The sequence below is a fragment of the Chiloscyllium plagiosum genome, unplaced genomic scaffold (assembly GCF_037043375.1).
Source record: "Chiloscyllium plagiosum isolate Xiang-an unplaced genomic scaffold, Cpla_swu_hap1 HiC_scaffold_3, whole genome shotgun sequence".
In the NCBI taxonomy this organism is placed as follows: domain Eukaryota; kingdom Metazoa; phylum Chordata; class Chondrichthyes; order Orectolobiformes; family Hemiscylliidae; genus Chiloscyllium; species Chiloscyllium plagiosum.
In genome coordinates, this window is record NW_028270141.1 from 102,997,601 (window position 1) to 103,020,228 (window position 22,628).

Sequence of the window (22,628 nt, forward strand, 5' to 3'; positions counted from 1 at the left end):
CCCTGAGTGCATATGTTTTGCTTGCAGTATTACAAAGATAGCCTGAGGTGCAGCATTGAAGTGCAGAAGTATGTTGAAAGTAGATTGGAGATGTGCCCTGTCAGATGCCAATGTTTGTGTGACCAGTCCCACGGAGTGTGCTTTGAGATGTTCTGATGCCTGCTGGCTGACATGAAGATCCTTTGAAGTAAGTGGCAAGCTGATGCCACCAGGTATCTGCTCTGACATCCACGTCAAGAATTCACAACACCTACCTTGTTTGGCAATAAGAGATGGGCAATACATGCTGATCCAGCTGGAATGCCTGCACTCCCTGAACAGGAAATAATGGGAATTTGAATTTTTTGCCAACTTCTTTTTGTCTAGTGTAACACAATTTTTTTTTAAAAACTTATTTCGTAAATGTTTTGTTGATTGTATTGAAAGTACACTGGCAGCCTGTCATGGATGTGTTTAAAAAAAAACTTAGGATCTAACAATTCAGGTTTCAATCTGGGATCTGACTTGCCCAGTATTATCATCAGTTTGGATCATAACAAACTGGCGATTCTTGTTGGAAAATAATTATTTGAAATTATGAGAGGTTATTGATTACTTTAGTCAACAAGTACATGGAGATAGGAAGTATGTAATCAGGAGTGCTGTGAATTATATCACACAGCTTGGAAGTTTAAAATGGCTTTGACTGTTGGTACAACCGTTCTGAGAGCGTAAGATGTGACAGTGGTATTTGTAATTTTTGAATAAGACTAAACTGAGAGAGTTAACAGAAAAATGGAAGGTAAAAATAAAAGCAGAGGTTCATAAGGATGATACGATTAAAGTGCTTACCTAATAGGTATTGTTAAAAGGAGAGAACCCTGGAGTAATATATCATAACTAGAATTAGCAAAGATTCAGTTATAAATGAAAAACTTGAATTGGAGGAAAAAAGAGAAGAAAAGAGAAATCGAAAAAGACGTTAAAAAAGAGAAACAGAAATGGAATGTGAGAGGGAGAGAAATCAGACAACATGATGTGGTTAGAGAACAGCATACACTAAGGGAACAAAGAAGAGATAACGATTTGGATTATAATTGTGATTCCTGAGAAATTTGATTGAATGAGAAATCTTCATTCAGTGCCTAAATTTAGAATGATGGAGTTGAAAGATATTTCAGCTTATTTGAAAAATAACTGTGAAATTCAAGTGATCAAAAGATGCTTGGATCTGAGATGTTGAGAAATGCCCTAATAAGTAGAGCTTTCGAACATCTACACCAGTTTCTTAGCAGAGCAATCTACGGACTACAGAGTGATTAAGAGGGCAGCTGTTAAGGTTAAGGGAGAACTTCTCCTTGAAGCTTATAAATTAGAATTCAGTAGTTTAAGAAAAATCAAACATTTGCATTACTTGCAAGAAAAAAAAACTGTGACAGAAAATTTTTGACAATGAAAGATATCATGATTATGGAATAATTCAGAAATAGTACTCTGGTTACAAATAACATCTTTAGATCAAGCATTAAGTATCAAAGATCAAAGAAGTGGCAGTCCTGGCAGATTCCTACGATATCTTACACAGACAGTTACAATAGGGAAATAGTCATTTGGGAATCAACTAGAAAATTGGGAGGGTGGAAAATCTGAGAATGAAAAAGGCTTAGGGGGTTCCAGATTTCGACCCAATGACACTGAAGGAACAGCAATATATTTCCGTATCAGGATGGTGTTGGCTAGGAAGGGAATTTGCAGTTGGTGGTGTTCTCATGTATTGCTGCCTTTATCTTTCTAGATGGTAGTGGTCATGGGTTTGGAAGCTGCAGTTTAAGGGGCTTGGTGACTTTCTGCAGTACACATTGTAGATGGTACACACTGCTGTCATTGAGAGCCGGTGGTAGAGGGACAGAATGTTTGTGGGTGTGCTGCCAATGCAATGTGTTGCTTTGTCCTGGATAGTGTGAGCTTCTAGAGTGTTGTTGGAACATAACCCATCCAGATTTATGGGGATCATTCTGCCACACCACATCATCATTGTTTCTCTACCCAGACAAACTCACACACTACTTCTGCCCTTCAGATCTTCACTTTGGAGGTCAGGGACAGCCAAGACTTGTATACTTCTGTCAGATCCCTTTATAGCTATCACAGGATGCATTTTATTGCTCTCACCTTACATTCTCAGAGCTCATTTACTTTGTACTTACTTAGAGACTGCTATGTATAGTGTTTCACCCACTGGGACATTGGACTTTTCCAGGTCGCTAAATCAATCCAGGCTGGTCGGTGTGGTGGCATGACCTCCTTTGCCAATTAGTAAGAAAAAGTACTGTCCTCATTTCCAGCAGCACCTCTACATCCCTGGGGGGAAACTGAGGAGCCAACTTGCATTTCTGAACCATTTCCTTGGGTATAACAATAGAGGGCCACAGTGTGAAGGGCCGCTCCTGGCTTGCAGTGTCAGAAGTAATGCCCAACTGGCATTTAAATATAGTGCCAGAGCCATAAGTATCACAAAACTCTGGCAGCCCTGAGCACTTCCACCCCTCCTGCTGCACTACTCCATGAGATGGGCAGTGGAGAAGACGGTTGCATGATTAATGAGCTGAACAGCAGAAGGCCGAGAAAAATTGACATGGGCTGTGGCAGATTGGATGTCAGTCTCATTTGAAAGAGCACTTCGGCAAGCAAATTGGAAAATTCAGGATAAATTTAGAATCTAACAAGCCAGATTCACTCTGGGATCTAACTTAAGCACTGTTTATATCAGCTGGGATCATAACATTAATGAAATGGAAAAGACACCAGTTTCTCTATCTCTCTATATAATTATATTGCTGCCTTTATCCTTCTGGATGGTAATAATAAGTAGAGCTTATGAACGTCTACACCAGTTTGTTAGCAGAGAAATCTACGGACTACAGAGTGATTAAGCGGGCAGCTGTTAAGGTTAAGGGAGAACTTCTGCTTGACACTTATCAACTAGAATTCAGTAGTTTAAGAAAAATAATTTTTCATGGATTTGAAAGCTGCAGTTTAAGGAGTTTGGTGACTTTCTGCAGTACACATTGTAGATGGTACACACTGCTGCTGTTGAGAGCCGGTGGTAGAGGGACAGAACGTTTGTGGGTATGATGCCAATACAATGGGTTGCTTTGTCCTGGATAGTGTGAAGCTTCACGTCTGGAATCAACACAAAACTTTGTGTTGTCTTCGTATCCTATACTGTCTTCCCAAATGTGGATGCCAATCACAGAATATGTTATTCTAATGTGACCAAAACAATAATTGATATTGATTTATCTACTATTTGAAATTGGTTCAAATTTCACTCAGGTTTGTGCCAGTAAGAGTGCGGTAGGTTTTTCAGACATATGGTGGGACCAATCTGTACTTAAGTTAAACATCTAATGAATACAGGTGCTGTATCTCATGAGGAAATACAACATAGGATATTGAGCTCAATTTCGATACAACCTAACTTTGGGCCAAAAAAAACAGAGATGACTCAAAAAACTTAGCAGGTCTGGCAGCATCTGTGGAGAGAAAGCAGAATTAATGTTCTGTTTTTGTTTCTGATTTCCAGCATCTGCAGTTCTTTCAGTTCTTTGTAAAGTGGAGTAATGCTGAAACTGAGTAAATGTTGTGTGTATTCTGCTTGGAAAAAACATCTAAAATCAGAATGTGAATGCATAATATCTTGCCTTACTTCATATACTTCATCATAACCTAATCTCTTTTCCAATTGCTCCTGACAAGGGGTTTACTCTTCTCCCTTGTAGTTTCTATGGGCTGATTGTCAGTTGCAGTTTTTCTGGTGGGATTTCACCACAACACTTAACAAGATTTCTCACCTTACCTGACCAAACCCACTTCATTAGCCACCTATTCCAAGCCTACGGCATCTCTCCTATCTGTTTTGAGCTCAAACTTACCACACTTTGTTTGTGGAATAACACTGCACTCAGCAGGTATCTGCTTCAGGAACCCAGGCACTTATGCCACATTTGAAAAGCTGTTGTGCACCCAAAAATGTGATGGAAATCTGACATTGCCGTTCACTGGTTCTGTAATGGCATAGCAATCACAAAGCCATTCTGCTTACAACACATGGACAGCATGGCTAACAACACCATTCTCTCACCCAAGATGCCGTTTAATTCCCAGGCCACACATTTTACCTGTTCTGAGCTACATCCCATGATCCCTCTCTAAGTTACTGTTACACTCTCCCCAAAGCCCACTAAGGACCACAGTTTGTCCTTGACCAGTAGGGGAACATTACATATAGTCAAGCCATCGGAAGATTATAAATGCTGCAGCATTCTGCTCTCATCTATTGGAACCAGCAATCAATGAGGTCCTGTCTGTCTCGTAGTGCCTGATATAGCTGAGGTCTGTCTCACACACACAAGGAGATCTTCCTCCTCCGCAGTGGCTGTCCTCCTCTTCCTCAGAAGGCTGCACCAGGTACCCCCAGCTCCCCAGCATCCAGACAGCACGACATTACCTGCTCCAATTGTGCACAGCACAGTACACTAGGATGATTCAGCTCATTCTGTCCAGACTTTACTGGTGAGCCTCCCTCAGCACAGTCCAAGCAGCAGGAACTGTATCTGCACAACCCCTCCTTGGGCCTGGTCACAGCATCTGTGCCAACCTGGTGAAGATGTCTCACTGGTTGCAAGAGCAGCACTTTAAATCAAAATGTGAGTGCCTACTGCACTCTGACCCTGTCCCCATTCCAGATCCAAATCAATCGTTTAACTTTCCATTGAATTCAGTAGAGCCCATCATCATGCTTATGTGAGATATGTTGCAGCAATGGTCCCCTCCTCAAACAGTACTCATGGAAATTTCACCAAGTGTTGGGATGCTATTGGCCAGCATTCACCTTTTTTTAAATTATTGCCACAAATGTCAGCAGCATTGAGATGGCAAGGTTAGATTTGTAATTTGGCTTGGTGTAAGTCATGTTTGACCAGTGTTTTAACATCTAAAGCAGGTTTACTCTGTATAGATCACAAATGGGTAAAGAAACAAACTCCTCCTATGGCCTATCGTGCCCTCAAATGCTGTTCTACTTACTCTCCATATAACCTGAGTTACCCCTGTCACCATCCATGTCCCCACCTCAACATGTCCCTCTGCTTGCCCCACCAGTTTTGATTTGCCTGTCCTTTTTGGCAGAGATTCTCCCAGTGCCCCTTTATGACCTGCTGCATCATCCTTAGTGGTGAACAGTTGGATTACCAGGATTGCATTTGCTGTAGATTTGATACGTTTCAATGAACAGCCCCTAGGCTTGACTGACTGGACCTCTGACTGCTGTGTTTGCAGTTACTTGGCTGATGGTATCCAATTCCCATGATTGCTTATGATCTACCTAGAGGAATAATACTGACCAGTCCCCAGATTGCAGTCAGACACATATTCCCTGACTGTGCCTGATGGAGTAGACAACTGCCTGTGGTTAATCCTCTTGACTGTGTACAGACTGTGCCCATTGTTGACAGTCTCAGAATTCCCTGACTAACAACAACCCCACGCTCCCCACCAACCCCCCACCCCACATCCCCCCCTCCCCCTTCAGGCAGATCCCTCCTGACAAGAAGCGTATGTGGGTCTCTGCACAAACAATCATGTCGATACAGCTGTACTCATTAGCTTTAGGCTCTGTTAAAGCGACAATACACTAACAGGCATGGCAACGCAAGGACACTGTGCACAGGTAAGTCGGCATTAAATAAGTAAATGTCAAGTGAGCAAGCAAGCAGCCCTGAGATACAGCCTGGTTCAATCCATGAGCTAGGTGCCTGACCACAGTTTTGTCCTTTCTGTAGCCTTTCATTCCTAGTTGTTGGTCCACCTGGAAATGCAGATATGTGCTTCCTAAAGGTCTTAGTGAATTAGAAAGATGTCATGAAGATCCAGTCCTACACTGGCTCCCTCCCACAACTCTTTCCTCAATATATCGGCAACTGCTTCAGTGCTGTTTCATGCTCCCGACAGAACCTTGACAAATTTGTTCATTCTTCCTCCAATTTCCGCGCCCCCCCCCCCCCCAACCTAGAACTTTCACATTGTCCATTTCCTACACTTCCCTTCCTTTCCTTGATCTCTTTGTCTCCATTTCAGGGAATAAACTGCTCAATGCCATCCACTACAAAGCCACTGACTCCCACAGCTACTTTCACTCCAGCTTGTCATACTCCACGTACTGGAAGGATTCCATCCCATCCTTGCAGTTCTTTTGTTCATGTTGCATCTGTTCGGATGATGCCACCTTCCAAAACAGCACTGCTGGCAAGGCTCACCTTCTTCCATAACCTTGGTTTCCTGCCCACTGTGGTTGAGAGAGCCCTCAACCGCATCCGACCTATCACTCGAGCTTCTGCCCTTGCCTCTTCCCATCACTCACAACAGCGTTATTGGGTCCCCCTTGTCCTCACTTTTTATCCCACCAGCCTCCCCATTCAATGAATTATTCTTTGCCATTTCAGACAACTCCAGCAAAATGCCACCACCAAACACATCTTCCCCTCACTTGCCCTCCGAGACACGCTCGTCCATTCCAAGACCACAAACACCACCCCTTCCCACAGCACTTTCCCAAATTACTGTAGAAAGTGCAACACCTGCCCCTTCACCTTCACCCTGCTCACCATCCAAGGGCCTAAACAGTCCTCCAATCTTGTGTATTGTATTCACTGCACACAATGTGGCCTACTCCACATTGGAGAAACCAAATGCAGCCTGGCTGACCACTTTGTGAAACATCTCTGGTTTTGCACATGCAGGACCCTGACCTTCCTGTAGCTGGTCATTTTAACATAGGGTCCTGCCCACATGTCTGTCCTCAGTATGCTGCAATGCTCCAGCGAATCACAGCACAAACTGGGATAGCAACATCACACCTTCAGACTAGGCACTTTACAGCCTTCTGAATGTAATATTGAGTTCAACATCTTCAAATTGTGAACCAGATCTCACTCCTTCTCTTTCTTTTAAATTTACTTGTTACATTCTCTGTCACCATCTCCTCTCTCCCCTCTCTCACCCAGTGGGACTGCCTGTTCTTTCTATGTGGCAGTTAGACACACCATTACTATTCTATTCTCACATTATGATCACTTAATCTGAACCATCAACATCTTTTCTCCATCAGCACTCTACACTCACCACCACCCTCCTCACCCCCACCCCAATCATTGCATAAATGCCATCCCTCCCCACTTCACTTCATCCCTGCTGAAGAGTCGTCTAGACTCAAAATGTTAGCTTGTCCTCTGACCATGGATGCTCCCTGACCTGCTGTGATCTTCAGCATTTGTTGTTTTCAGTACACATTCCAGCATCTGCCGCAATTTGCTCTGACGTCATGATGACCCAGATGGGTTTGTCAATTATTGTAGTGTGTGTATATGTGTGTGCACATGTGTGTATGTGTGGGGGTGTGTGTATGGATTGTGCCTTGCGATGGTGTTTGATGCTGAGAAACGTGAAGGCTCCTTGCAGCGAGGAATGAGCTGAAGATGTGCGTTGGGAATTCTTGACGTCTGCTTTGTTCGGAAAGATAGAAAGCTGCATATTAATGAGGTGACTTGTGCACTTAATAAACCACTTAACAAGCAGTAATCCGCCTCAATTAGCAACTCACTGCTGCCGAATGAGAAACTTGCCTCAGTGCCTGACAGATGCATAAAGGATGAACAAATTTCTCCCAATATCAAGATAGGCCTTATCAGACTTCTCATGTGATTCTGCCACAAACCTGGCCACAGAACATATCATTCCTGTAAGATTTCACCCATTGTTTCTTCACCATCTTTTAATTCTCTACTCTCACAATGCTGCTTTAGCATTTTCCTCTTAATTTCCTCTTGTATTCTATCCCAATTACCTTGATCTGCCCCTTGTTTCTTTGCAGTTTTTCTTAATTGTTAATTTTCCATTATTCTTAAATTTCCTGATAACAAAATGCATGAATAATAATCAGCAGTTATCCTGATAAAAAATGATAACCAAGTTCCTCCAAAACAAAATAAGTGATTTTTCATTTGGTGTGCTAAATGCATTAAAATCACCAAAATGAGTACTTGAAAAGATCGCCCTTATGTGTTTTATTACAGAGGTTTTATTAAGCATTGGAATCCTAATGTGGAGGAGACATCTCAACATTCAAGGAAAATATTGCAAATATTATTTCATCCATGTGACTTGTATTGGCAATTTCTATCCTGGACTATTTTATAAGATAAGCTCCATCAACTGTCTTTGCCCAAAATCGACAAATACAATTATGAAGTGGATGGTTTTAATCTTGATACAAACCTTTTCTTGAAATGACTGTTATTACAGTGGCCCTTAGCCACTCAACATTACATCGTATTGCAAACAATTTCCTAAACTGTTAAACATCTTTTGCAAACAATTCCTAATCTCCCAAAATCCTAGTATCAATATTCTACCTATAATAGAGCATGATGTTTCTGTTCTCCTTATTAAGCAAATCACTTAATCATTCCTAACCATTTTTAACGACTATTATTAAAAGGTGCAAGCTTGAAAATAATCCGAGAGTAAAAGCCTAATTAGAGTTTAATTAGAGTTTAAGACATGTTGCAAAGGTGAGATGAACAAAAAATGTCATTCTATGGCAATACAATACTGAAGAATAACAAGAAACTGGAGGACACATGAAAACATTTATAAAATTTCAATAACTTAGTCCACAGACTTGAAAAATCTTAGCATGACTTTCTTACAATTTTCACAAAAAACATATTTTTCTTCTGTGAAAATCAATGCCAACTGATTAATTTCATCTGGACAAATGTCATTGTTTTTCACAAATGTGCAGAAATTTCACTTTTGCAAAATGCTGTTTCTGATTAAATTGAAACTTCAGACTATTAATGGTTTACATACTAGCTTCGAAAAAGCAAAGTCATTTTTCAATAGCAAAAAAGAGAGCGACCGTTGGGAATACAAAGGAAAGAGAAAGGAATGAGGGAATTAAAAAAGTTAGTTGAAAACCTTCAGCCATGAAAAGACATATAGCTTATTAAAGATTTTTAGAACATATACATAGCTGAAAGTATCATTCATTTGTCTGACAAGTATCTTCTTTTTGAGCATATTGTTAATATTGTGAAAGTTACACAAGATAAATGCATTCAGTAAAAATTATCTTTCCAAATGCTGAGTCTGTGAAATTATAAGTTGTAGAGAATTGTATATTTAGTTTTACATAAATTTTGGCAGATCTTGAACTTGCTTAAATATCCATGTTGATCAGAAATTAAATGTGAAATGCAGTTCGGTTAGTTTCCCAACTGACAAAGTCACATTTAGCAAACCATTAATGATGTGACGCATCCCAGATTATTTTTATACCTTGTTTGACAGACACTTCTGGGAATGTCTTCTTGTTTAACATCGTCAGCAGAGCTTCCAGTTAAACTTCCTTACGTGGCATTAAATACTGCTGAGCTGAATGGCATTTACTCACCCTGCACTCTAAGAATCATGGTCTGGCTTGGCAAGAAGCTAGAAACACATATTTTTCACAACAGCTGACCTCCAAAGTTAGGCCCATCTGGTCCTGTTTTCAATAAGTTTTGGGATCAGTCTGCACTAATTAGAGGAAAATTTTAAGTCAACAATTGAAATACTTGGTCTTTTCATATCCACAGACTGACAGTTGGACAAAGGGTCTAATTGCTTTCATGGGTCTACAAGTTATGTTCTTTTTTCAGCTCTCCAAGCTCTGAGCCAGATACTAGTGTCGACGTGCTGTGAGAGATTTTTGGATCAACAGCAGTCCTGTCTATTTTGAGCTTTGTCACAGCTTGAAATTTTAATTTATTTTGATGATGCTGCCAGTCATATTATGACAGGCCCTGGCTTAATCTTAGAATATCAGGTATTTCCCTTAGCAGAAGAAGTAGTTTTGAACAATTGAGGAGATACATACATTTCAATTTTGATCCAGTACAATATATGATTATGTTATTAAGAGATGATCACGAATGAATACTGGAAAATGTTCAGCCGACTGTCAAGGAAGCCTCCTATCAAACTCTGCACATTTGCCTCTGGAATGGTAGAACAGGAAAGTGTCAGGTCTGAAAGCCTCAGGACAGTTGGCGAATGCCTTGACCACTGGAGTTATAAATGTCATATGACAAACCTTTTTCTGGAGACACTTGGGAATAGAGTTGAATTTTGATTTAAAGGTTTTTTTGCTGAATTAGCTGTAACCTAGATTACTTATTTTTAGAAATGTGAAATGAATTTAATAAATTCCACATTTTGAATTCAGTATAGAGTTTATTTTAACTCTACAACAATCATTTTTCTTTTATTTCTTATTCATCTATTTTTGAAGTTCAGTTGTATGTGCTTTACAGCTGTTCAGTAGAGTTCATGCTTTATGAAATTTTAGCTTAACTTGTAATGAGCACATATTGTTAGGCGTTAGTGTTATGTTTGTTTCCTCGGTACAAGATTGGAAAAGCTTCGATAACACAAAATAGTAAAGAAGCCATACAGTAGGTCAATCATTTCAAGTTTATAGATTGTTTAGAATGTTAGAAATCAAAACAAGTTTTAGTCAGTTATTTAAGTGTATCCATGTTCTTAATAAAGCTAATCATATTACACAGATGTTAAGTAAATAATTCAGAGAAAAAAAAACTTCTATTGAGCAATCAGAAAAAATGAAACTCCATTCATTTGGGCTCATTGCCTTAATTTTCAACTAATTTCTGTCAAATAAATTATCCTTGACTGCACAAGAAATGAGGTGGGTCCAAATCTAATCAGTAACCTTTCACCACATTCTCTGAAAAAACCCAGTTGCTCTATAATTACACTAAGAACACTTCTTTATATTTTATTCATCTTTTATTTATATCACACATTGTCATGCTATACCTTAGATATTCATTAAAAAACAACGAAATTCTTGTTTGGCACAAACAGATAAAAACAAATGATACATGTTCGAATCAATTCGCTTTGATTTATAGTCAGTGTTCCATTCATGTCATTTTGCTTCAGGCGATTAATTGATCGCTCCAAAGCAACTATATTATTTTAAATAGGATCCAAAACAATCTTTCACATACATTAAATTGAAGGTATGGATTGCTATTCGCAAGCCTTCAAACATTGTATTTAAAATGCTTCTACTTTGCACAGTAATACTGAAAACGGCTTAGTATTTTTTTAAAGAGAAACAAATGATGTATAATCTAATAGGGCACCATACAACAAAATGATTGCCTATAGTTACCAGGAAGTAAACTCTTCATTACAAAGTGGGTGATGAAACATAAATAATCCGGTGCCACTTGGTGTTTGACTCGATTAATGGTTCGACTCTCGAGTTTCGTCATATGAAAGAACTAGGAACCCATTGACGATCGGGGAGCTGCAATGAAGAAATTATAAAGAGAAAAAAAATTACTCCGATCTTAACCTGGAGATAAATCTGACTTTAGTCTGTCAGAAAATCCCCGTGGTTTACCTGGTTCACGCTTACTTTTAGCGCCGAATTAATCCTGTCCCAGAAAGAATGGGCATTATTAAACATAACACAGTTCGAATATAGTAGTCGAGAGTTCGACACTGGCGCTCCTGGTCGCCGCTCTAACAAAACGTTGGACATCAATTTTTATCAGAGGGAAGGAAATAGCGCGCCCCGGGAAGGGAGACTGGCAAATCATTCGATTTGGGGGGTGCAAAAGAAACTGTCGAAAGTAAGCTACGATTGAAATTTCCAGTTGGTAAGTAAAATTAATGCTACAGTGACAGTGCAGAAGCCGAAAGTTGCCAAATTGCTGATCAGTTTTAAATGCATGTTCCTCGTGTATTCAATGTTTCGCATTTCACAGGACACTTGGATTTCGCTTAAGTTTGGGGCGTTACTTTGCTCTTCCTAATTTAAATCCAATCAAAGCAGAGATTGGCTGAAAATGTGTTTGAAATGTGGAAGATAACTGACTTTCTTGCTTTGTTCCAAATGTTTTATCACCTTACCGAATGCCCTCGGTCAGCTTCATAGAAAGGTGAAAGGACCAACCCACCTTCTCTCTTCTGTCCTTAATTGCTGAAGTCGAGAAAGAAAAATCAATATAGTGCCATTAATTTATTTAAAAGTATTGTTTCATGGGATGTGGGCATCGCTGCTAAAGCCATTCTTTGTTGTCTATTCCTTGAGAAGGTGGTGCTGCAGTCCATGTGTTAAGAAGGGAGTTTCAGAATTGCCACTCAGTGACAATGAAGGAATAGCTATACAGGCCCAGGCTTTCCAATGGTCAGATAGTCGTTTCTGCAGGATGGACTGGGACTGTCCATTAGTAGCATGCGGAGTTCTCTATTCAGGTGACTCCAAGAGATTTGCCAGGGAAATTTTAAAATTATCCTTAATAAGGATTCCCCTGAAAACAACTCCTTAAAGTCAAAGAATGAGTCAGAATGGAAAGTCTTATCTTTAGACTCACCACTAACACATATCCAACTGACACCTCTGACTCCTAACACAGCACAACCCAATTTCCACCCTCCACTAGATCTGACCAGCCCTCACTTCCACTGAGGAACCAAAAAAATTCCATTTATTTAGGCTCAATAGCTTAATTTTCAACTAAATTGCTGTCAAATCAATTATCCTTGACTTTATAAGAAATTAGGCGGTTCCAAATCCAGTCAGTGACCTTTCACCACATTCTCGGAAAAATGTCCAGTTGCTGTATAATTAAAATAAGAATGATTCTTTATATTTTATACATATTTTATTTATTTTGTAGTTAAAACTATTTCAACATTGCCATGTAGTACCTCAGATATTGATGGAAAATCTCAGCAGGTCTGGCAGCATCAATGGAGAGAAAGCAGATTTAACACTTCAGATCCAATGACCCTTCTTCAGAATATTCCGAATAAGGATCACTGGACATGAAACATTAACTCTGATTTCTTTCCACAGATACTGCCAGATCTGCTGAGATTTTGCAGCAATTTCTGTATTTATTTCAGATTTCCAGCATTTATCAGACCTCATTTCATCCCAAACTCAAACCCAAATTCCCCAACCCCATACTCCCCACCCCTCCCAGTCTAAGCCCCCATCCCACTCAACTGCAGACCAGCACCCCATCCTCACACCAACTCAGCCTGATATTGCACCCCCCCTCCCCCCACAGCCAGACCAGGCACTGTCACTTATCTGACACACCCTTTCTCAAACTAAGCCCATTACTTATTGGTGATCTAATTGTAACCTCATATCCACTTTCCCGTCTACCCGGATAATCTTTCAACCCTTTGCTTAACAAGAATCTATCTACTTCTGCCTTAAAAATATTCAAACAGTGAATCCAATATGTGATTCTCTCCTACTTTAAGATTCTTCAAAATTTTATACTTGTCCCGATCAGATATTGTAAAATAATCTAGTCACATTTGCCAGCATTTGGCCCATACTCCTCTAAACCCTTTATAATCATATACCCATCCAGGTATCTTTTAAATGTTGTAATTGTTCCAGCCTCTTTCCTCTGGCAGTTCAATCCACATATCCACGACCCTCTGCCCCTTAGGTCCCTTTTAAATCTTTCCCCCTCACCTTAAATCTATGCCCTCTAGTTTTGGACTCCACAACCCTGGGGAAAAGACCTTGGCTATTCACGCTATCCATGCCCCTCATGATTTTATAAAACGCAATGAGGTCACTCCTCAGCTTCCAAAGCTCCCTGGAAAATAGCTCCAGCCTATTCAACCTCTCCCTATCGGTCAAAACATCCAACCCTGGCCACATCCTCATAAATGTTTTCTGAACCCTTTCAAGTTTGACAATATTGTTCATTGTACTCAAGATGCTGTCTCATCAGTGCCCTATAGAGCTATTCACTTACCTGGATTCCGGATACCTCACTCACTTGCTACACTATCCTCTTACTCACCTGTCACCCAATTCTCTCACCCACGTGGCATTGTAGCCCATTACCTACTTATTTGTCACCCTAACCCTCACTTACCTTGCACACTTACTTTTCACAGTCATTGTCAAACTAGCCTTGGAAACTATTTGACTTCTGAAATGCAGCAGCATGATATAAGAAAAAGGTATTCTGATGGGATGCATCCAAGAATATTACAGATGTAGCTGCAGAGATAGTGGGTGCAATGTCAGTAATCTTCCAAGAATCCTATTCTGGAAAAGTGCCAGAAGACTGGAAAATGGCTGATGAAACACCTTTATTCAAAAAGTGAACGAGACAATTTGTGAAGAAGGTCATAGATGATCTGGTGGAAAACATTTTACTTTAAAGAATAAATTTTACTTTTTAGCTGTGCATTAAATGAGGGAGAGGATAGAAAGAAGTGTCAGGTGAGAATTTTTTTAAACTGTGAAAGATAATTAAAGGTGATGCCTAAAACTGACTTCAGTGTCAATACTTTAATGTATGACACTTTATATTGGCATACTTCACTCATGCCAATGCCAACTTGCTGCAAGAAAATAATCAACATATCTACCATTGACAAAAAGTTCCAGCTTTCTAAAAATGTTTCCTGGAATTTATGTCATACTTATTTTAATATTACAAAATAATATCTGCATACAGAATTCAATTTATTTACATTATTCTAAATATATTTATAAACTTTGTTTCTGAAATGTTCCCCAGGTCATATAATGTTATATAAGTGAAATATATATTGAAGGAAGTGTATTTTGTACCTTGCTAATCCCACTCATTATATTTAAAAGGAAATGGTTTTTTAAACATAATGTCATACTAAAATAAGCATTTCAAAATTAGGAGTGTACAGTTAAATTTATTTTTCTGCAAATGTGTCATAAATCAAATCTCAAATGTGGAAATTCTTACATTAAAAATATGCTTATATATAAAACTCATGACTTAGCATTGGTATGGCCATTCATTTTATAAACAGTCAAGCACAAAGAGATCTCGATCAATTGAGTCAATGGACTGAGGAGTGGCAGATGGAGTTTAATTTGGAGAAATGTGAGGTATTGCATTTTGGTGAAACAAACAAGGGCAGAACTTAAATAATTAATGGTAGGTCTCTGTGTAGTGTTGTAGAATAGAAAGACCTTGGGGTTCAGGTACGTAATTCTTTGAAATTTTCAACACAGGTAGACAGGGTGGTTAAGAAGGCATTTAGCACACTCGCCTTCATTGCTCAGACCTTTGAGTATAGGAGTTGGGACATCATGTTGAGGTTGTACAGGGAGTTGATGAGGTCTCCTTTGGAGTACAGAGTGCAATTCTGGTCACCCTGCTACAGGAGGGATATAATTAAATTGAAGATGGTTCAGAAAAGATTTACCAATGATGTTGCCAGGAATGGATGATTTGAATTATAAAACAGGCAGGATAGGCAGGGACTATTCAATTTTAAAAGTAAGGCGAATTGTATATATTAGCGTGTGTGTAACTCAGTAACAGAAACAGGTCAGCCAGGTTCCTTAAATTACCAAATGACAAGCTGATTCATTGCAAAATAAAACTTTCAAGCAAAGATGATTAACAAAAGATCAAAAATGCAAAAATATATCCAACTGCCCTTCTTGAAAAGTAACACATACACACACACACACACACACACTTACACACACGTTCCTCCAAGCACTTTGGTAAAGTAGCAGTTAAGTTCAGAAAAAAAAGACTCACAATTTGTCCAAATGCTAGTTAACAGCAGAAGTTACTTTTCATGCAAACTATTGGCACTGTGGTTTCTTCGTGCATTGCTTATGGGTGTTTGAGATCTCAGTTTTTTTTTATGGCAATAGTGTAGATTCAGACTTCGCCTTTAAGAGCCATCTATTTGCAGTGATGTGGTTTTCCAGTTGGGTTTCAACTCAAACCTTGTTGGAGAGAAGTTAAAGGTTGTTGTCAGTGGCAAATTCTCTTTGACTACATGTGCTCAAAACCAATGTATTTCACACCCTTAAATTGGATCATGTGACCTCTCTCTGAAAGTGATGATGAGTCAGTGACTCCAGTCAAGCAACTTGCATTCTATGCAAATGCAACACTTCTGCTACTGTAGCAGGTTCCTTTTGATTAAAACAGTGTTATTTTCAAAGTTTGTCCAATTAACAATGTTAATAATTAATATTTCAAATGAAATACTTTCATAACATATCTGCCCTTAGAGGTAAAAAAGCTTCACAGTAGTGAAGGTTTTCTCAAATTGGTTTGAAAATACAAGTTCTAGAGTTCTTAAAGTTCTTGGATGCTGTAATAAACAAAAGCAAGTACATTTACCCCGGTAGGATAAAAACGATGTGAACATCATGACGTTAACATAACTCAGCACCAGCAGTTTACTAATGACATACCTTTAACTCTACAAAGGATGTTTCCATTAGGCCCACTGTCAAATTGTCACTGTTTTCATCAGCTATCTATGAAATCTATAAATTCATTTTCCAAACTCAAACATAGTATGTTCTCTTTTTGAAACCATAACGTCAAATGGCTTCTTTGTGAGGCAACAACTTTTTTTTTCAGTCAATACCCTTTTTGGCTATTCCAAAAATGTTATTGAGATGCTTTTTGTGTTTAAATAAATATTTGTTGCTTTCTTTTTGGCTTTGATGCTTTACTTTCTTCTGATCCCATTCCAACTGTGGCATATTTAACTTTCTGAGCAATGTCCGTGTCTTCCTCACTCAAGACTTTTATTTTCTTTTCCAACACTTTTAGACTTTCATGCAATTCACAAATCATATCTGTCCAATTGTCTTAGAATTTTAAATGGTCTTTCTTGAATTTTCTCACTTGCCTGGATTCCTATTGCTTTTAATGTTTGTACCTGTTCTTCCATAATGCACATCCCATTTTCATTGTTCTCCAAATTGCATTAGAGTTCAAAGCTTTTCATTGCTCTTTTCATGGTGTAGTTATAGTAATTTGCCAGTTTTGACCTTTAATTCATTAGTCATCTAACTGTTCTGATTTATCAGCCATTCCTTTTTCTGATCAAGGTCTTTTTCTCAAAGTTGCTGATACTTGAAGTTCATCAAATGTTCATTGATTACCTCTTTGTTGAATTTGTTTGCAAATGTAGCATTTAGATTTTTCAAGTTCTTAGTCAAGTGTTTTACTTACTGTGACTGATACTGAAGTGTTTACACCAGCTTAAGTTTTTTTATTTTCAAACTCATCATTCATGCAAGAAGGTTGATTCTCATATTGATTTGTTGCCCCTTATAAAGTCAGAGCCATACAGCATGGAAACAGACCCTCCAGTCCAACTGGCCCATGCCGACTAAGTTCCCATAAAAACCACTGCCACTTGCCTGCATTTGGCACTTATCCCTCCAAACATTTCCTAGATATGTACTTATCCAAATATCTTTTACTCAGAGAGTAGATTAGATTACTTACAGTGTGGAAACAGGCCCTTCGGCCCAACAAGTCCACACCGACCCGCCAAAGCGTAACCCACCCATACCGCTACATTTACCCCTTTACCTAACACTACGGGCAATTTAGCATGGCCAATTCACCTGACTTGCACATCTTTGGACTGTGGGAGGAAACCGGAGCCCCCGGAGGAAACCCACGCAGACACGGGGAGAACGTGCAAACTCCACACAGTCAGTCGCCTGAGTCGGGAATTGAACCCGGGTCTCTGGCGCTGCGAGTAGTAAGGGTATGGAATGCTTTGCCTGCAATGGTAGTAGATTCGCCAAGTTTAAGTGCATTTAAGTCGTCATTGGACAGGCATATGGACGTACATGGAATAGTGTAGGTGGGATGAGCTTCAGATTAGTATGACAGGGTGGCGCAACATCGAGGGCCGTAGGGCCTGTACTGCGCTGTAATGTTCTATGTTCTATGTTCTCTTAAATGTTGCAAGTATATCTGCATCCATCACTTCCTCTGGCAGTTCATTCCACATGTGAATGACTCCCTATGTAAAAAGGTTGCCCTTTATGTCTTTTTCAAAACTTTATCCTCTCAACTTAAAAATATACTCCCTGGTTTTGAACTCCTCCACACTTGGGAAAAGACCCTTGGTATTTATTTTATCTATGTCCCTCTTGATTTTATAAACCTGCTACGCTCAGCCTCCTACGCTCCAGTGAAAAATGTCCCAGTCTATCCAGTCTATTTTTGTAACTCAACCCCTTCATTCTTGGCAACATCCTGGTAAGTCTTTTCTGAATCCTTTCCACTGTAATAATATCCTTCCTAAAGCAGTTCGACCAGAACTGCACACAGCACTCCAGAGGAGTCCACACCAACTACCTGCACAACCTCAACATGACATCCCAGCTCCTATACTCAAAGTCTGAGCAATGAAGACAAGCATGCTAAATGCCTTTTTAACCACCCTGTTTACTTGTGATGCACATTTCAAAGAATTACGTACTTGAACCCCGAGGTCTCTCTGGTCTACAACACTACCCAGAACCCTACCATTAATTGTATCAGTCCCACCCTTGTTTGTTTTATCAAAATGCAATATCTTGCATTTATCCAAATCAACCTATCTTAGCTTTTGGTTGAAACAACACAAGAACGCCATAGAAAATAAAAGAAAAAATCCCCAGATGTAGCTCAGGCACAGAAAGACCTGGATGTACGTGTACACGAATCATTGAAAAGTTCAGAACACAATTAATCAAATTTCAGTAATTTTGCTTTAAGTCGAAGCATAATGTACAAAAGTTAGGAAATTGCAAAGAACCTTTATAAAATACTTAAAAAACATAAACCTCAGCTGGAATATTGGGTGCAATACTGGACGCCATATTTTAAGGAAGAATGTGAAGATATTGGAGAGTGGAAAAAAACATTTACAAAAACAGCTTCAAGTAGGCAGGCTTCAGTTTCTGAAGGGATTGGTGAAGTCGAGAGTTTTGCCTTGATAAGAGAAAGTTCTGAGAGCGGAGATTTGATAAATATATTTAAATTCATAAGAAATCTGAACAGAGCAGATAGGGAGAAATTGTTCCTGTTGTCAGAAGAGTTGAGATCCGAAAGGCACCAATATAAGGTAATTTCAAAAGTACCAGAGGCAATGTAAGAAAAATAATTTTCAGGCAGTGAGTCTTTAAAGTCTGGGATGAATTGTCTGAGGATGTAGTGGTGGTAGATTAAACTCACGCTTTGAAAACTGATTTGGATAATTACCTGAAGAGAAAATATTTGCAGAGCAGCAGGGGAAAGGCAGTGGAGTAGAACTAGCTGAGGTTCTCTTGTGTTGTGCTGTATTCATTCTATGGTTCATCATTTTAGTTTATCTCTTCTTTTGTTCATTCACTGCCTGTTGGTATCACTGGTTCTGGATTAGTGGTGCTGGAAGAGCACAGCAGTTCAGGCAGCATCCAAGGAGCTCCTCGGATGCTGCCTGAACTGCTGTGCTCTTCCAGCACCCCTAATCCAGAATCTGGTTTCCAGCATCTGCAGTCATTGTTTTTACCTGGTATCACTGGTTGAACTAGCGTTTATTATCAATCCCTAATTGCCCATGAGAAGATGGTGGTGGTGACCTCCTTTTTGAACTACTGTAGTCTTTTGGGGATAGGCACAGCCACAGTGCTGTTGGCAAGAGAATTCCAGTGTTTTGACTCAGCGACAGTGAGGCAATGTCAATGTAATTCCGAGGTCAGGATGGAGTGTGTGACTTGGAGGGAAAATTGCTGGTGGTGGTGGATTCTCATGGATTTGCTGCCCTTTTCATCCCCGGTGGTTGAGATCACAAGAGCCTTGGTAAATAATTGCAGTCCACCTTGTGGATAGCAAGTACTGCTGCCATAGTGCTTCACTGGCAGAAGGAGTGGATGCTGAAGGTGAGAGATGGGCTGCCAATTAAATGGGTTATTTTGTCCTGAATGGTGTCAAATGTCTTGAATGTGGTTGGAGCTACACGCATCAGGGTTTGTGGTGATTCTATCACACTCCTAACTTCTGCCTTGGTGGATGGTGGATAGCCTTTGGAGAGTCAGGAGGTGAGTTACTCTCTTCAGAATTCGTCGCTTCTGACTTGCTGTTACAACCACATTATTTATTTGGCTGGTCCAGTCAGTTTCTAATCAGTGAAAACCGTTGAATGTTGATAGTGGGGGATTCAGTGATGGTAATTCCATTATTTGTCATGGATGATGGTTGCATTCTGTCCTGTTGGAAATAGCCATTGCCTGGCATTTGTGTAGCACAAATGTTAGTTTCAACTTGTCAGCACAGACCTCAATGTTGTCTAAGTCTTCCTGTATTTGAACATGGACTGCTTTGGTATCTGGGGAGTCAGGAATGGGGCCAAACATCGGGCATTTATCAGCAAACTTCTTCAGCTGTGAACTTACAATGGAGGGAAGAACATTGAAGATGCAGCTGAAGATAGTTAGGCCTGGGACACTATCTTGAGGAACTCCCACAGAGTTGTCTTGGAATACAGAAAACTGGTCTCTGACAACCACAACTTATTGCTTGGTGTGATACTAACTAGTGGTGTCATAGTGGATCCACCTGATTCCCATTGACTCCAGCTTGCTTGAGCTCTTGACACCCTTGGTCTAATGCTGCCTTTATGTTAAGGGCAGTAACCCTCACTTCCTGTTTTGAGTTCAACTCTCTTATCTACATTTGGGCAAATGTGGAATGCATAATGCGCATTAATGAGCAGGTTATTGTTGAGTGAGTTCTGCTTGGTAGCACTGTCAGTGAGACCTTCCATCATTCTGCTGATGATGGAGAATAAGTTATTGGAAGAGTAATTGGCTGAATTAGATTTGTCCTGTTTATTATGGACATGTACCTAGACAAGTTTTGACATTGTATGTAAGTGCTTGTGTTGAAATGGTACAAGAACAGCTTGGTTAAGGATATGGCTAGTTCTAGATCACAAGTTTTCAGTTCTGTTGCTGGAATGTTTTCAGGCCCCACGGACCTTTGCAGGCCCTGTAGACTGTGCAGGCCCCAGGGCCTACATGGCTTAATATCACGTGGAATGAATTGAATTACAGAAGGCTGGCATTTGGGGCTTCATTGCTTGGCCTTTTGTCATTAATGATGTATAGCCTCCAGCTTCAGTGAGTTTAGATTAGATTAGATTACTCTCAGTGAGGAAACAAGCCCTTCGGCCCAACAAGTCCACACCGACCCTCTGAAGAGCAACCCACCCAGACCCATTCCCCTACATTTACCCCTTCGCCTAACACTACGGGCAATTTAGCATGGCCAATTCACCTAACCTGCACATTTTTGGACTGTGGGAGGAAACTGGAACACCTGGAGAAAACCCACGCAGACACGGGGAGAATATGTAAACTCCACACAGACAGTTGCCTGAGGCAGGAATTGAACCCAGGTTCAATAGTGCTGTGATGCAGCAGTGCTAACCACTGTGCCACCGTGAGTTGTTTAATTGTCCGACATCATTCACTAGTTGACTTGATTAACGGGCTGTTGGATCTCTGAACTGACCATTCGGTGTTGATTCTGCTAGCTGACACATGTCTAGTCTTGTATTGTGGCTTCACCAGTTTAACACCCCATTTTAAAATATACTTGGTGCTGCTGCTCACTCTTGCACTGCTGTTGTAACAGTGACATAGTGGTAATGTCACTGAGCTTGTAATCCAAAGACTTAGGCTAATGCTTTCTGGGGACAGGGTTCAAACTCCACCACAGCAAGCAATGAATAAAGTTCTGGAATTAAAAGTAAGTCTATTGGCAGCTATTTAATCATTGTCAATTCTCATAAGTTGCAGGTCAGTTCACAAATGTTTTTTAAGGAAAGAAATCTCCATCTTTACCTGATCTAGCCAACATGTGACTTTGGACCCACAGCAAAGTATTTAACTCTTAACTGCTCTCTAAAATGGCCCAGCAATCCACACAGTTCAAGAACAATTCGGGATGAGCATTAAGATCCAGCTAGTGATTCTGAGAACAAATGATGGATGCCCTGGTTTGATGGCAATGGTAGATTGAGGAATATGGCAGGCCAGAAGATTATATATTGCATTTGAATAAAATTCTGTTTCTGTTGATGACCCACATCACATCATAAACACCAGTCCTGAGTCACTAGATCTGTTTGAAAACTAACCAATTTAGCATGATAAGAGTACCATACAACACGATGGAAGGTATTTTTGTTATGAAGGTGAGTCTGCGCAATTATCAGTTCCTCAGTGCTGTCATGGATAGATGCATCAATGACAGATCAATTAGCGAGGACAACTTGAAGCATTTTTTTTGGCATCACCTCCACAGGTTGAGTCCAGCAGTTACATCCTTTAAGGCTGAGCCTGTTTGATCTGAGGTTATTGAGCCACTTTTGCTGATGGATATTGAAAACCCCCACTCAATGTACATTCTGTGCCTTTGCTATCTTCAGTGCAGCCTTGAACATAGAGGTCCACATGCAGGAGAATTCATTTGTCAGCTAAGGAGGGGTGCAGTACATTATAATCAAAAGGACGTTTCCTTGCCCATGTTTGTTCTGATGCGATGAGACTTCATGAGCTCCAAAATCAATGTTGAGGGCTCTCATGACAACTTCCTCGCAATTATATACCATTGTGCCAATACCTCTGCCAGTGGGACAAGGCATAAACAGGGATGGTGGTGATGGTGCTTTAT

At 39.9% G+C, this 22,628-nt stretch overlaps 1 protein-coding gene and 1 long non-coding RNA gene across 3 annotated transcripts in view; one reads left to right on the forward strand and one right to left on the reverse strand.

Moving 5' to 3' along the window:
* The window catches only part of LOC122548065 (uncharacterized), a 125,696-nt gene extending 114,047 nt beyond the window's left edge, over positions 1-11,649 (reverse strand). For both annotated transcript variants that reach the window (XR_015754198.1, XR_015754195.1), the window contains exons 1-2: positions 11,516-11,649; positions 9,494-11,419 (exon numbers count right to left, since the gene is read on the reverse strand). This is a non-coding gene — a long non-coding RNA (uncharacterized LOC122548065). The remainder of the gene's footprint in view (positions 1-9,493; positions 11,420-11,515) is intronic.
* eya4 (EYA transcriptional coactivator and phosphatase 4) overlaps positions 11,627-22,628 on the forward strand; it is a 680,435-nt gene continuing 669,433 nt past the window's right edge. Inside the window, exon 1 of the mRNA XM_043686452.2 lies at positions 11,627-11,774. The gene's annotated coding sequence lies outside the window, so the exon portion shown is untranslated. The remainder of the gene's footprint in view (positions 11,775-22,628) is intronic.